Here is a 15,043-nt window from a genome sequence, read left to right on the forward strand (position 1 = left end):
ACATGCTCCACCAGTTCCAGTCCAGCTGGCCTTGGTGAGCTCCCAATAGATCAGCCCCACTGTCTCAGTGGGTGGGTGTACCCCTCGTGGTCCTGACTTCCTTGCTCATGTTCTCACTCCTTCTGATCCTCATTTGGACCTTGGGAGCTCAGTCTGGTGCTGCAATGAGGGTCTCTGTCTCTATCTCCATCCATCGCCAGATGAAGGTTCTTTCTCAGAGGGGTAGCTTACATCTTGCATCTTCGGTGCTGGGTAGAACTACCTCAATGGGTAAATTCTTGAGTAAATGATGGGTTACCAGCTCCACAGAAAAGGATGCACCCCTTTTGAGATGAGAGAGATGTGCATTTATTGACCTTCAGAGACATTCACACCAGCTTAGTGAGTAAAGAGGGAAAGGCTAGGGAGAGCGCTAACCAGACGGAGCACTTGCTACAATAGCATTAAGACTGGGGTTCAGATACCAGGATCCACACAAAAGCCAGGTTGGAACCTGCTCTTAAAACGGTGTAGCAGATAAGGATGCTTTTGGCACTGAACCTGACACCTAAATTCAATCCCTGAAAACCCATATGGTAGAAGAAGGCAGCCAACTCCTGTAAGCTGGCCTCTGGCCTCTGTGTCCTGCGTCCTGGCATGTACACACCTATGCATAGACAGACAGACAGACTAATATACATCTTTTTCAAAAACTGAGTGGGTATGGCAACACACTCATAATTCACTTCCTTGAGAGTCAAAGGCACAGGATATTTGAAGCAAGCTTGCTAGGTACTCTAACCAAATCAAGCTTCTGAGCAAAGTAAACATCAGGGATCAAACACCATCCTATACACAGAGAGAGAAACAGAGACAGAGATGAGCGCAGGGAGATAGAAATACAGAAAGAGAGGGAAAGAAAGCAAACTGTCTCAAACCTTTTATGGCTTTATTATTTTAAAAAATTCTCCTCTCTCTCTCTCTCCCTCTCTCTCTCTCTCTCTCTCTCTCTCTCTCTCTCTCTCTGTGTGTGTGTGTGTGTGTGTGTGTGTGTGTGTGTGTGTGTGTGTGTGTTGGGGGTGCACATGTGTGTATTTGAATATCCTTTTTCTAAATGTACATCTGCAAGGATATATTTCAATCTGTTAGCATTTCTTAACCCAAAGATAGAGTAGACAAAGGCATTAAACACTGGACTGGAGAGATGGCTCAGCAGTAAAGAGCAGTACTGCCGATCCAGAGGACCTGGGTTCAATTCCCAGAACCCACACTGGGTTGCTTACAAGTGCTGTAATTCAATCTTTCAGGAACCTAATGCCCCCTTCTAGCTTCTACAATCACTGTACTCACATGCACACACACAAACTCTTGTACACGTAATTTACGTTTTTTAAATAAAAAGGATTAAACATTTGTTTGTTGCTCATTTTCTCCCTTGCTTGCTTTTGAGACAGAGCTTTGTTTTGTAGGCTGGCTGGGCTACAGCTCACAGCTCTCCTGCTTCAAGCCTCCTGGCTTTCCAGGTCTGCACGACTATACCAGCTTAAACATTACTTTATACAATGCTGCCTTGTCTAGATTGTTGTTCTTCTCTGCATTACTTTTGTTTGTTTGTTTTTTTTGTTTGTTTGTTTGTTTTTGGTTTTTCGAGACAGGGTTTCTCTGTGGTTTTGGAGCCTGTCCTGGAACTAGCTCTTGTAGACCAGGCTGGTCTCGAACTCACAGAGATCTGCCTGCCTCTGCCTCCCGAGTGCTGGGATTAAAGGTATGCGCCACCACCGCCCAGCTCATTACTTTTGTTTTTAAAGGGGAAAGCTGGATGAAGGTAATAAGATAGCAACCATATCAGCCGCAGTTTCAATCTCAGGCCCACTAAAGAACTCCCCTTTGGAGTTTGTTGTATTACTAAATGGGATTAATTGCTAGGAGAACTCATTCTACTTCTAAAACATAAAAATGTCATTCCCTTGCTTGGTACATCTTATTCTAGATTGTTCAATGTGCCCACCAGACTTTTAAGTGTTTGAAATATGGTTAGTTCAAATTAAGGTATGTTTTCATGTCGAGTACATACAATTATAAAGATATACATCTTGAAGTTTTAATATAAAAAGTGTACCTCAATAATTGTACACTGATTACATGTTAAAATGATGGTATGTTGAACCTATGTTTAAAATGAGTTAAGTCTGGTTTCCTTTTTAAATGTGGCTACTAAAAGTTCCAAGTTACATTAGTGCCTTGCATTTTATTCAGTCAATCGGGGCTGCTCTAGAACATTGTTTTCTTCTCAGCAATTGTTTTTCTCTTAACTCATCAAATTCACGCCTGCTGTCACTTCAATCATTCGCTTCAATCAGCTGTGAATGCGTCATAGCCCAGGAAGTATCTGGTGCACACTAAGCACTCAAAAAGGCCTTGTCGCTTGGCCGAGTGGTGCTTTGGGAGCTCCGGGGGCAGGGAGAACGTGCAGGAAAATGGTGTCCTAAGAGGCCAGCGGCACAAAGAGGCTTCAGGCTTCAGTGACTGGGAGTGTCAGTGTCTGGAGCAGCAGGTATGTCTCTGTGGTATGTAGGACAAAAGTCAGACTACCGAGGTAGTGAGTCAGTAAGGGCTGGGCTTAACTGGAAGCTGTAAACTTAGATTCCTTCGCTAGTGGGGATAAAGGTGGTCTAGTAATGGCTTTAGAAAAACCTTTTTAAGAAATAATGTTTAAGAACAATTTTATAAAGGAAAATAACAATTCTCAAACCTTGCTTGGCCGTCATTACCACTTGTGTTTCCTGTTTGTCCTCTTAATTCTTTAACTTCGAATTAGCTAAAGAAGGTAGAGAACATGAGATGTTAAGTGAAAATCAGAATACAAGACCTGGGAGACTTCTATATGAGTTTATTGGCCCAGGAGGCCACATACAAGACAGCACAAGATTGGTTACCCACCATAGCTACAGAAAATGATCCTATTTCTGAAGACATCACACTTTGCCTGCATAACATAGTGATATCAATCTCAAAGTGATTGGGAAACTTCCTCCTTGTTGTCTGGCTTTCAAAGTGCCAGAGGGCGTTTTGTAGGCTGCTGAGGATGGAGAGGAAGACATCAATGGCCTTACCCAGCTCTGAATTCTCAATGATGCAATATTGACCAGCAAAACAATGTGACACAACTGTTATGGAGTAACTAACCACTCTGAGTGAATATAAGCCAGTTCCACACAACGGAATTTAATGCTTGGTCCTGTAATCCTGGTAAAAAGCCCGGTGATGTCACAAGCCCTAGAGTAGAACCTGTTATTTTTATTTTTTTATGAACAGTTATGTTTTCAAATTGCCTCCTAAACATTTGTGTGTCTGCCCATAGAGTTGGGCTGCTCTCAGTTCTGTTCAGAGCAGCTTTCTCTCTCTCTCTCTCTCTCTCTCTCTCTCTCTCTCTATTTCTTTCTCTTTTTTCTTTCTTTTTTCTTCCTTCCTTCCTTTTTTTCTGTCTTTCTTTTACAATGCCCCACAGTCAGTGGACAAATGCACAATTGGTCAAAATGCTGAAGGCACCACACCTAACACAGGGTCACAGTGTTCAGTAGTTTGATTAGACACAGAACAACTCATCCTTTGTTGGTAGGAAAATGTATAACCGTAGAAACAATGTGAGTTAATAATATGAACTTCCAGTTCCTCATCCACAACTACCCACAGATACTTTGTTTGTTTACATGCACAACCAGCTTCAATCTTTTTCTTCCTCATTCTCCGTGGAAAATGGTTAAGAGCTGTTCTTCCCCAGACCCAGAAAGACAAACATGGTATGTACTCACTCATAAGTAGATATTAGATGTAAAGCAAAGAATAACTATATTACAATCCACAGACCCAGAAAGACTAGGAAATAAGGAGGGTGCAACGAGGGGGGTGCAAGGATATCCCTGGGAAGGGGAGGTAGAGATCTCCTGGTTGGACTGGGACAGATGGACATGGGCACGTGAGGGGTCAGGTTGGGAGGTGGGCGGAGGGGGACAGTGCTGAGAGAGATGACGGGAAAGGGAGACTTATGGGGTAGGGTAGAAACCTGATACAAGGGAACTACCACGAGTCCACAAGGATGGCTTCAGCTAAGACTCCTGGCGACAGTGGATGTGTAGCCTGAACATGCCATCCCCTGTGATGGGACTGGTAGCTACCCTTGTTGTCAGAGGAGAACCTTCATGAGGTGATGATGGAGGCAGGTTCAAAGACCTACAGCCAAACAACAAGCTGAGCCCAGGAATCCTGCTGAAGAGAGAGAGGAGGGATTGTAGGAGTCAGGGGGTTCAGGGATATCAGAGGAAAACCCACAGAAATGGCTAGCCTGGATCATGGGAACTCACAGAATCTGAGCCAATAACTAGGAGCCAGCATGGGACTGACCTATGGCCTCTGTATATATGACAGTTGAGTGGCTTAGTCTCTTTATGAGACTCCTAACAATGGGGGCAGGGACTGTCCCTGGTGCTTTGGATGGCTCTTGGGAATCTGTTCCTCATGCTGAGTTGCCTTGCCCTTTCTGAGAGAATATGGACCAGGGGGTACATTGAGGGAGGCAGAGAGAAGGGAGTAGGAGAAGAGAAGGGAGAGGAGACTGTGATTGGGATGTAAAATAACTAATTAAAAAAGAGAGAGAGCTCTTCTATATTCCCTGAGTCTGAAAGTACGTGCCAATACTACTTGGCAGAGAGGCTCTGTTGTCAGACTACATAATTCACAACATCTTGATGCTGGTTTCTGTTTCTCTTCTTTTCTTTTTTCATTTGTCCACTTCCTTGTTATGGGATCTTCATTCACATAAACTTCCTTTTGATCTGCTTCTCACTTCCTTATTTTATTTGACTCATTGCTTTTTGTTGTTGTTGTTGTTGTTGTTTGTTTTCTGAAAACTTGTCATATCACTATTTATGGTATCATAATAAGATGCCAAAGGATGAATGGCTGAAACAACAGAATCTCACTTTCTTTGCATTCTGGAGGCTGTCAGTCCAGCACCAACAGATCAGCACAGTTAGTTTCTTCTGAAAGATCTGTTCAGATGCAGGGGCCACTGTTTAGTGTCTGATCACATACTCATCTCTCCATATATGACCTCTGACATCCGTTTGGTCTAATTCCCTTTGCTTATGTGACTACTAGTTAGAATGGCTTGGAGCCCCTTGTATAGGTACCTAGGTAATTCTTTTTTTCCCCTTTTATGAGATTCTACTCAATCACATTTCTCTCCCTTTTCTTCCTCAAAACCCTCTCACATACCCTTCCCTGTTCTTCTTTAAATTCACCATCTCTGTTTTCATTAATTGTTATTGCATGCAAACCTGTTATGTATATACACATACATTCTTAAATATAACTTGTCTTGTCCATATAACGATTCCTGTTTGGGCACTGGATAACCAAGTGGTATGCTCTTCCCTGGGGAAGACCACCAGTTTCACTCACAACTTTCTTAGGTTGCATTTAGTTCTTTGTGTAAGGTTTGTAGAAGGGCGAAAAGACTGTAAGAGGCAGAAAATCAGGGACTTTGCTCTGATTGTGTCTCCTTATGATATCAGTTTCGCCCATAAAGTCTCACCAACATGACTGCCCAAACATGAGCTGGAAAAGGATGACACCAATGGACATGCCAACGGAGAAATGCCGAAGAGCCATCAACCTGTGTAACTCTTTAAAGCTCTCTCTCCAAATAGAGGTACATCCTGAGGTATTGGGGGTTAGAGCTTCAGTCTTGAAACTGAAGAGATCACAATTCAGCCCATAACATTTGTTTAACTTTTCAATTAACACTTTGGTTTAAGTTTTGCCACCATTTTTTATATTTGGAGTTCTTTAGTCATTTGCTCTCCATATTTATTGTCTGTTTTTTTTTTTTCATGAATTCAGCCTTTAATTTTTGGGAATGAAGATTGTGGTTTGGTTCCACACCCCATATTGTCTTTACCTCTTCTGTGTTAATTTCATGGTTTTCCTCCACTATCTAGACATGTGTGGCTATCCATCCAAACTTTTTAAAAAATAAATCTTATTTAAGACTCTGAGAAGCTGATCCAAGGCTCTGGGGAAAGAGGAGAGAGTTGAGAATGTGCTTCACTCTATTTGAATGGCGATCGGGCTATAAACCAGCTTATTTTGTTGAACCATGGGAAATGTGTACATAAAGAAGATTAAGGCTGAGCAGTGAGCTGTGATCATGGAACACAAGAGTTGAATACAACAGACTTACTTGAAAAAGTCCTATGTATTATGAAGGCTCTTGGGTCTTGATAAATTCAATGAACGTGAAGAAATATCCAATAGTAGTAGTGGAGAATTACTTTTTTCTTGTGGTTTCAAGAAACAAGACACTTTTAGCTAGACTAAACTTTGGTCCAAGCAGAAACTAGCAGGGAGAATACTTGACTGTGTGAGAACACAGAATGGTCTTCCCAATTCAGCCACCACAGGGCGAGCAGGATCGTGCTGCAGACTTTCTATGGTTCCCGTCTTAACTGCCATATGCTGTCCTTACATGAGGAGATTAGGGAAACATGGGGGAGAAACCTCATTGTTTTAATTGCAATTGAGCATTTCTATAAACAGAGGGAAAAGGACAATTCCTTTTTAAGAACACCATGCCAAATTCAGGCTCTTCCACACAATGCACTCAGTTTTAATAATGTCATATTTTCCCTGCTCCCCTATCCAACCTTCCTTTATCCCAATCTTCCTGTTTCCCCAAGTTCCCCCAATCCTCCCCTTCTCACTTTTCTCTCCCCATCCCCCCTTATCCCCAACCCACCCCACCCCCAAGATCCCAATTTTCTCCCCGGCAATTTTATCTACTTCCCTTAGCCAAGAAGATAACTATATGTTTTTTCTTGGGTTCACCTTATTATTTAGCTTCTTTAGGTTCACCAGGTATACACTCCGTGACCTTTATTTATGGCTAGAAACCAATTATGAGTGAGTACATCCCATGATCATCTTTTTGGGTCTGGGTTACCTTGCTCAGGATAGTGTCTTCTATTTCCATCCATTTGCATGCAAAATTCGAGAAGTCATTGTTTTTTACCGCTGAGTAGTATTTTAATGTGTATATATTCCACACTTTCTTCATCCATTCTTCCATTGAAGGACATCTAGGTTATTTCCAGGTTCTGGCTATTACAAATAATGCTGCTATGAACATAGTAGAACAAATGCCCTTGTCATATGATCGGGCAACAAAAAAGTTTCCCAAAGTCAAGTACCTCTTTCTCCATGTATCCTTCGTCCTGATTGGGAATGAGAAGCATCTTCAGACTGATGACCCCAGAAGGTAGGAGTTAGCCAAGATGGAAGCCAGAGCCAGCCGTCATGAAGGAGGCAGAGAGATGGCAGACAGGACTGGTGTTTGGGGTTCACTGAGTGTTTCACAAACACCGAAGAAGCCATGAGAGGGGTTTCTGAAATGGCCTTGAGTGCTGCTCTACAAACCAAATGTGGCACAACATGGTTGATCGTCTAATGAATTCCTGATGCAAGCAGTGCCCTCATGAGACCCATCGGCAAGCCCTACTTTCCACAGAGGTCCTACTTCAGAACTTTCCTCCTCAACAGATTTCACTGATATCGATTTGGGTGAGCATCTAGTACAGCGATAATGTGCTCAGGCAGAGAGGTCCATGCAACTAACCCAGATTCCCAGTTCCGTGATTCTCTGTGACTTAGGTTATATTTCCATGTAGCTATGGCCACTTAATATAGGTTCCCCAAAAATATACCTGCCCTAGACTAGATGTATTATTTTTTGTGTGTAATTGTGTGAAAATCATGATGCCAGTCATTGACTAAACCATGACTATTAGTATTGATCATTTATTAGGACAGCTATTGTCTTCAGTCCTCTAGGATTACCTGATTCTTCTTAGCATAGAAATTTGAAGGCCAGTCTTGGTGATGAGTCCATGTATGTAGCCAAAGGTCAGTTAGTACAAGGGCATTGACAAAAAACAGGACAGGACAACTGAAAGGTGATGGAAACCAAACCCTTTGATGGCATTTCTCAAAGCTGCTCAGGAGAAGCTGTTCATTTGCTTCAATGTTCAACTTCATATCTCAGAAATGAGACTTCTAATATACTACTAACTATCTAAAGCTAGAGGGCTGGAGATGTGGCTCAGCAGTTAAAGGTGCTTGGTTTTCTTCCAGAGAATCAAAGTTCATTGCCCAGAACGATGCTGAGGGTCAGACACACAGGTACCCACACACCACACACAGGTGTGTATAAACACACACACACACACACACACAAATAAATAAATAAATAAATAAATAAATAAATAAAATCATTTTTCAACATCTAGAGTCTAAATGTTGATGGTGAATAATAGATTGAGGAAAAACTGGTTTTTCAGTTCCCAACACATGTTGTTCCTCAACTTGGAGTTTCTATTGCCATTATAAAACACTACGACCAACTTGGGGAGTAAAGGGTTTATTTCAGTTTACATTTCCACAAAACAGTCTATCACCAAGGGAAGTCAGACCAGAAACTCAAACAAGGCGGGAACTGGGAGGTAGTAACTGATGCAGAGGCCCTGGAAAAGTTCCATGTTTGCTTGCTGCTTGCTCACTCCCTCACGGTTTGCTCAGCCTGCTTTCTTGTACCACCCAGAACCACCTGCCGGAGGTGGTGGCACCCACAGAGATGTGGGCCCTCCCACATCAATTATCAATCAAGAAAGTGTCCTATAGACTTGCCTCCAGGCCATTCCTATAGAGCAGTTTATCTCAGTTAATATTTCTGCTTCCCAAATGACCCGAACTTGTATCCAGTTGACATTAAAAGCAGGCAACAGACTCACCATGGGCATAAGGAGACAGCACCTTCAAAAGAAGTCTGGAGGATGAGAACAATATCTCTCTCTCCTCTCCCTGAGAAATCCCAAATTCTTCCTTCCTTCTTCCCCCAAGACAGATTGCCCTAGGAGTGTGTCCATGAGGATTAGCTTGTCTGTCACCACCCTCCATACAGGTGAAGTAGGTAGGTATAGCAACTCCCTTGCTAGCCTGATATATAGAGGAAAATTAGGAGGGCATCAATTCCTGTGCCGACAAAGGAGTTTAGAGACCTGGAGGTTTAAAGGGGGCTAAGGATCAAATGCAGGACTCTGAAGACTGGCATTAAAGGTGGAATATATTAACTTTTACTGCACAAATAAATTTGTGGGCACAGATTTTCCAGAAAACTCATCCTCACTCTGGAAATGTTTCAGGGTCTCTTCTTCCACACAACCATTGGTTCCTTCTTTCTGGTCTTCTGTCAAGAAGCCAGTATCCATTTCCAGCAACCTCTACTCACATTTGAAGTCCCACACTCCCAGGCTCCCACCCTCTAATTTCACAATCATTTCATAAGGCTTCTTCTCCATCTTCTCCTTGCCCAGCTTCATGGAAAAAGTCTAGAGTCCTTCTCCCTGTGAAACTACAGCAGAATCCTCAACAATGACCCAAGAGATATTCAAGTGTGGTCATCTGAGAGGATGCTGGGATGATCCTGAGAAACAGAGAGGAAATTTTGTTTTCAGGAGAAATCGAAAATATTTCCCTATTCGTCTTTGTTTTTATTATTTATTCTTTGAGTCTTTCACATCATGCATCTCCATCCCATTAACTTTCTCATCCCTTCATAGCCACCCTTTGCTCTTGAAACTCCTCCCAAAAAATACAATAAAATTTAAGAAAGAAGGAAAAAAAAATCAGTCTCGTCATGGAAGCTGTGGTGTGACACAGTGAGTCACACCGTAAACCCTTTTACCCATACACCTTTACTTGCAAGAGTTGACTGCAAAAAGTCATTGGTCTGGTTTGAGGCCTCTGGCTTCTGCTGCACTATCTGTGCTGGACCCTCCAGGGAACTCGGCTTGGTTATCCTGCTGTTGCCCTGTGTTGTGGAGATCCTGCCGCTTTGGGTCTGCAGGGCTATCTCCTTCGCATGCTCCAGCAGACCTCAGATGGGGTAGATAATGGGATGGGCCAACTCATAGCCCTCCATTCTGGGCCTGGATAGTTGCATCGTGATGAATTCACCCCTTGCAGAGGTGAGCAAGAGACAGGACCAATTCTCCTGCTTTCCTATCCTCAGGGTCAGATTTCCCACACCTACACCTTCGGGGTCAGATCTACTGTATTGCCAGGCATGGGAACAGAGGTCACTCACTTGAGTGCAAAAATAATTCTTAAAAAATAACTTATCCATTAAGAATAGAGGCCTAACATAACGGTATTGACCTGAAGAGAAGGATTCAATGGTAAGAAGGAAGTAAGGCTTCTTCTGTGACAATGGTTGGTCAAATTTTCCTCTGACTTAGAGCCTGTAGACTCATAATTAAATCTCCGAGGAAAAAGGGATTGAAAATAGCAACCAAAAGAATAAATATGACAGCAGAAGAAAACGATTCCCATCATATCAGGGAAGGAAACTACGTGGTTCTAGTGCTCTAGAGATGCTGCATTGGTCATTTTGGCTCAGGAGTAAACACTGGTACTAGGATGTCTGGCTTTAATGGCAGGGGTGGGAGTAGGCAGTGATAGAAAGGTATTTCCGACTGTTGTCTCAAAGTCACCAGAAGGTTAATGGCACCTTTTTGTTTGCTTTATTGGGATGAACAATGCCCAGAGCAAATAATCACATACAGCCAAGGCACATAGAACAGAGCAAACCTCCTGTGTGAGAAACTCTGTGCTATTTCTGGGAGCTCCGCATGACGAGGAGGTGCTTACTAAAGAGAGCTTGTGGGTGCACTTACACTGTTGGTGTGCCCTCACTTCTACCCTCTGGCTGCCGGCACGGTGTTCAGTCCTAAAACAGCCGGGCAAGAGAAATTGACATTTGTTACATACTTACCATGTGTTAGTTGGCGGGACAAATGAATTCACACCTGCCCAGCTGGTCAGGATTGCACACAACGATCGCACTTAACGACAGGGAACATCTTCCATGGAGGACTGCTACCGAATGGACCATGTCAGCACGTGACTGATTGACTCAGCGCCATTCATCATTCAGTACCGTGTCCCAGATGAACGCTGCCAGCCTCATTTAGAGATCCATTATGTTGTCTTCAAGGAAACACTTTCCGTACAGGAAGGAAAACAGCACAAGAGAGAAGTTGATGGGTCCCAGCGGTGGCTCTGAGGCTTCTTATCTGCACCATCGGAGACATTCTAGAAGAGCCCTGTTACAGTGACCGGGAAAGCCTGTGTAAGCAGTGTTCAGATCTGGGGCTCTTGTGTCCACTAGAAACACAATCTGCTCCATTGCTTTAAGCACTCATTGAATTTAGAGAAATTAAATCCTGCTTGAGACAATTGACTGCACGGATAATCCCGAGATCAAAGCGCCACGCTGCAAAGATAAAGCGATACTTCTGAAGTGCTCGAACCTTTTTATGTGAAGCCAATGGAGGGTTATAGACAAGAATGCATGCGGATGGGAAAAGTAAAGAGAGGGAGGAGGCTGAGAAGTGCTGGTCCTTTAGCTGTCTCAGGACCCCTCAGATGTTCTGGTAAGCCCGAACTCACTACCTTGTTGGCCCAGTCTTGTTCCACTTCCTGTATGACCTGCCCAGTAAGTGGTCTCAGCACCCATGCAGTTCCATAACCCTAAAGCCAAGCACCAAAAGCGCTTCTCCCCTGCCAATCCTTGCGTCTCGCCAGTCACTGATTCCTTTCGTAGCTACCCGTCAATTATTTCTCAACTCCTCCCTTTGGCTCAGCCACAATTAACCTACATGAAACAAAGTCACAATTATCTTTTTGCTTACGGAAAATTTTCTATCTGACTCTTTCCACCCTTTTTACCCCCTTTGCAGGAACTCTTCTTTAAGGTATTTAGAAGTATAGGAAAGGAATTGAAAGATTCTTACCACACAGGAAAGATAACTATGTAAGGAAATGGAAATGTTACTTTGTTTAAACAATATATACTGTATATATGTATATATTACTATATTAAATTGCTACATTATATTCTATAAATACATAAATTAAATAACTTTGAATGAAAAAAATGATGACAGTGATATGGGCCTCTACTTTTAAATAGAATAGCTAACTTACCCACATTTATTCTAGTCTTTGATATGTATGTTCTTATTTTTAATATTTTACAATATTAAAATTTTGTATTTTCCCCTCACCATGCCTGCTTCTCATTTCCATTCTTTCTCCTTCCTCAACAAAGTCGAGTCAGTTCCTCTGGGAAGCTTCCATGACTAATAGAAATCAATTTATCCTCCTGAGAGGTGCCTTAGTTCCCTGTTTCCACTCGCCTTAGCCCAGGTCACATGACTTAACCTCTGACCTGGGCATCCTCTGAAAGTTGGAGCTACACATGCTTCTCAGAGCAGTAGGAACTGAGTGTGTGTTATTGACGAGTGTGCATGGAGCCTAGAGAGAACACATTCAGAACTGTAGGGACAGGGACCTGGAGAGACCATGCTAGAACTTGTGTGTGGAAATCAGTGGGACTTGAATAAAAAATAAATAAACAAAAACACACACACACACGGCAAAACAAAACGTAAACGAATGCAGACAGATTGTAAAAATACATACAGCTCAAAAAGCTCTTAAACTATGAGACTTTTCTTGCTAAATCTGTTTAAGGACACTAAGATCTAACGCCGTCATTTTGTACCACGCGCTCTCTTTTGCCCAGTTTTCAGAGTCCACTTCTTTCTCACTGCTTTCCCAATGCTGAAGTGCCCTGACAAACTTCCACAAGCTTAAGCAACAGATACCCGTGGTCTTGCAGATCTGAAGTTTCAGCTGAGATAAGAGGTTCCCAAGGTTACTACTTCCTTCGGAGGACTCTGGGAAACAGTCTCTGCTGTTCCTCTCTCCCAGCTTCTGGGTAGCCTCAGCCATTCCTTGGCATGGTGATGTGTTTCTGCTTCCCCTGCCTCTTCACATTGTGTAACCTCTATGCATGGCATCTTTTCATAAGGACATCTCTCATACTGGATGAGGTCCACCTTTTTCCAGTATGATCTCACCTTAAACAATCGTATCCACAAGGAATTTATTTTCAAATAAGGTCACATTGTGACATACTGGAAGTTAAGGATATATTTATCTATTATATACAATCAATAATACTCATAAATACTTTATAGCTAACATTATTGGGGCTTTGCCTTTAGGTCCATGTCTACCAAAAATTTTAACACTACCTGCTTTAAGTGTCTAAGGAAAGAAAAATTCAAATTAATTTTATATTGAAATTATCTTTAACAATAGTAATTTTGATGACACATGAAAAATTCACTTCAACATACTTACTTCCTACAAACTTGTGTGTGCAAAGTTGCCAAAGGGAACATAAAACCTCTGGAATGCCTTCCAACACCATGTAGGGAAATCCTGGCAGACTGGGGGGTTTTACATCTAAACGAAAAACACAACACTTTCAGAGATATTATCCTTCACAAATGATAATGCTTAGGTATTTATACAAGAGTTATTTATACTCTAAAAGTAGCTTTTGTCAATAAGCAGAAATACTACTTTAAACTATTGCTGTTTTAGAATTCTATTGCAGTACTCTCAATGTTCAGATCAGTAACACTGAGTGTTTCTGACCTGGGTATTACACCTCTTGACTATTGTGATACAGTATTACTAAGCAGAATTGAAATTTTCTTTGATTCTTAGTGATTTTTTTTCCACTAGAATAAAAATACAATTTTGTGAAGGGCAGAATTCATTGTTATGTAATTGTTAATGGGTTTGAAATTAAAGGTTGAAGAAAAGCCAAGTTTTTAAGTTAACCATTTTGATTAATGAAATATTAATTTTGGACCCATGAGATTATCATAAATAGTCCTGTCCAAACATAAATCCTCTTCCCAAAACTGAAAGCAATTAAAAGACCCTATGATTGCTATGTCCTATAGACACATTAAGAACAGAGGCTTTTCTTTTTCTTTTATTTATTAGATTTTTAAAAAGTACCAATCCAAATTCCCAATCCTTCCCCTCTTCCCTTTTCCTCGACACACCCTCCCACTCCACCCCCATCTAATCATCATGGAGGGAGGGTAAGGCACCTTGTTTTATGGAAGGTCCAAGGCCCTCCCTATTATATCTAGGCTGAGCAAGGAATACATCCAAAGAGAATGGGATCCCAAAAAGCCAGTACATGCAGTAGAGATAAATCCTGGTGCCACTGCCAGTGCCTCCTCAGTCTGCCCCAGCCATGCAACCGTCAACCACATTCAGAGGGACTAGTTTGGTCCTATGCTTGTTACTTTCCAGTCCAGCTAGAGTTGGTGAGCTCCCATTAGCTCAGGTAAACTGTTACAGTGGATGAACCCATCATGGTCTTGACCTCTTTTCTCATATTCACATTCCTTCCGTTCTTCAACTGGACCTTGGGAGCTCAGTCCAGTGCTCCGATGTGGGTCTCTGCCTCGAACAGAGGCTTTTCAATAACCTGTCAGTGAAGAAAGAACAGCAGACAACTGGGCCTCATTTCTTTGTGAGGTTGAGTATCTGTGAAGTTATCACAAGGAAAGAGAGGTTAACAAATACAATCTTTTCTTCTGTGAAGAATGAGAAGTAAATAACCAGACTAATTTTCAATTATATTGACAAATTTGGAGAGCTCCAATTTGATCAAATAGATGAGTTTCTTTTTAAATGCAAGCAAATATCTATTAGTAGTTTACAATATTAAAGAGTCACATAGTGATAATAAACAAACATGGCTGTGATGTGGGAGAGATGTAGCTCAGTGATAGGAGTGTTTGTCTGGTTTGTCTGAAACAAGCAAATAACAGAGATGGCTCTGTTATTTTTACTAGTCATCTGTTATGTTTAGTAGTCATAAACTCACAGCAGGTATGATTGCCTGGATATGACTTGCACAAACCAGTAAACATTCCATGACGGGTGGTCAGTGGGCTCACCAGACACCCCAGACTAGAAGTTATGGCAACTGATGGAAGCTAGGAGAGAAAGAATCCCTTTTCTTCGAGGGTACAACCTTTTGTATGCTGCCCATGCAGAGGATGGCCTATAC

General features: G+C 42.1%; 1 long non-coding RNA gene across 1 annotated transcript; it reads right to left on the minus strand.

The window, feature by feature from the left end:
- Nucleotides 1-9,138: 9,138 nt before the first annotated feature.
- Nucleotides 9,139-11,250, minus strand: LOC126488723 (uncharacterized). Its single transcript, XR_007588785.1, has 2 exons — nt 10,865-11,250; nt 9,139-9,514 (listed from the first exon to the last, which is right to left on the minus strand). It is a non-coding gene; the product is annotated as an uncharacterized lncRNA (long non-coding RNA).
- Nucleotides 11,251-15,043: the final 3,793 nt, after the last annotated feature.

Source organism: Alexandromys fortis, unplaced genomic scaffold (genome assembly GCF_014885135.2).
Source record: "Alexandromys fortis isolate MF-2015 unplaced genomic scaffold, M_Fortis_MF-2015_v1.1 scaffold_187, whole genome shotgun sequence".
In the NCBI taxonomy this organism is placed as follows: domain Eukaryota; kingdom Metazoa; phylum Chordata; class Mammalia; order Rodentia; family Cricetidae; genus Alexandromys; species Alexandromys fortis.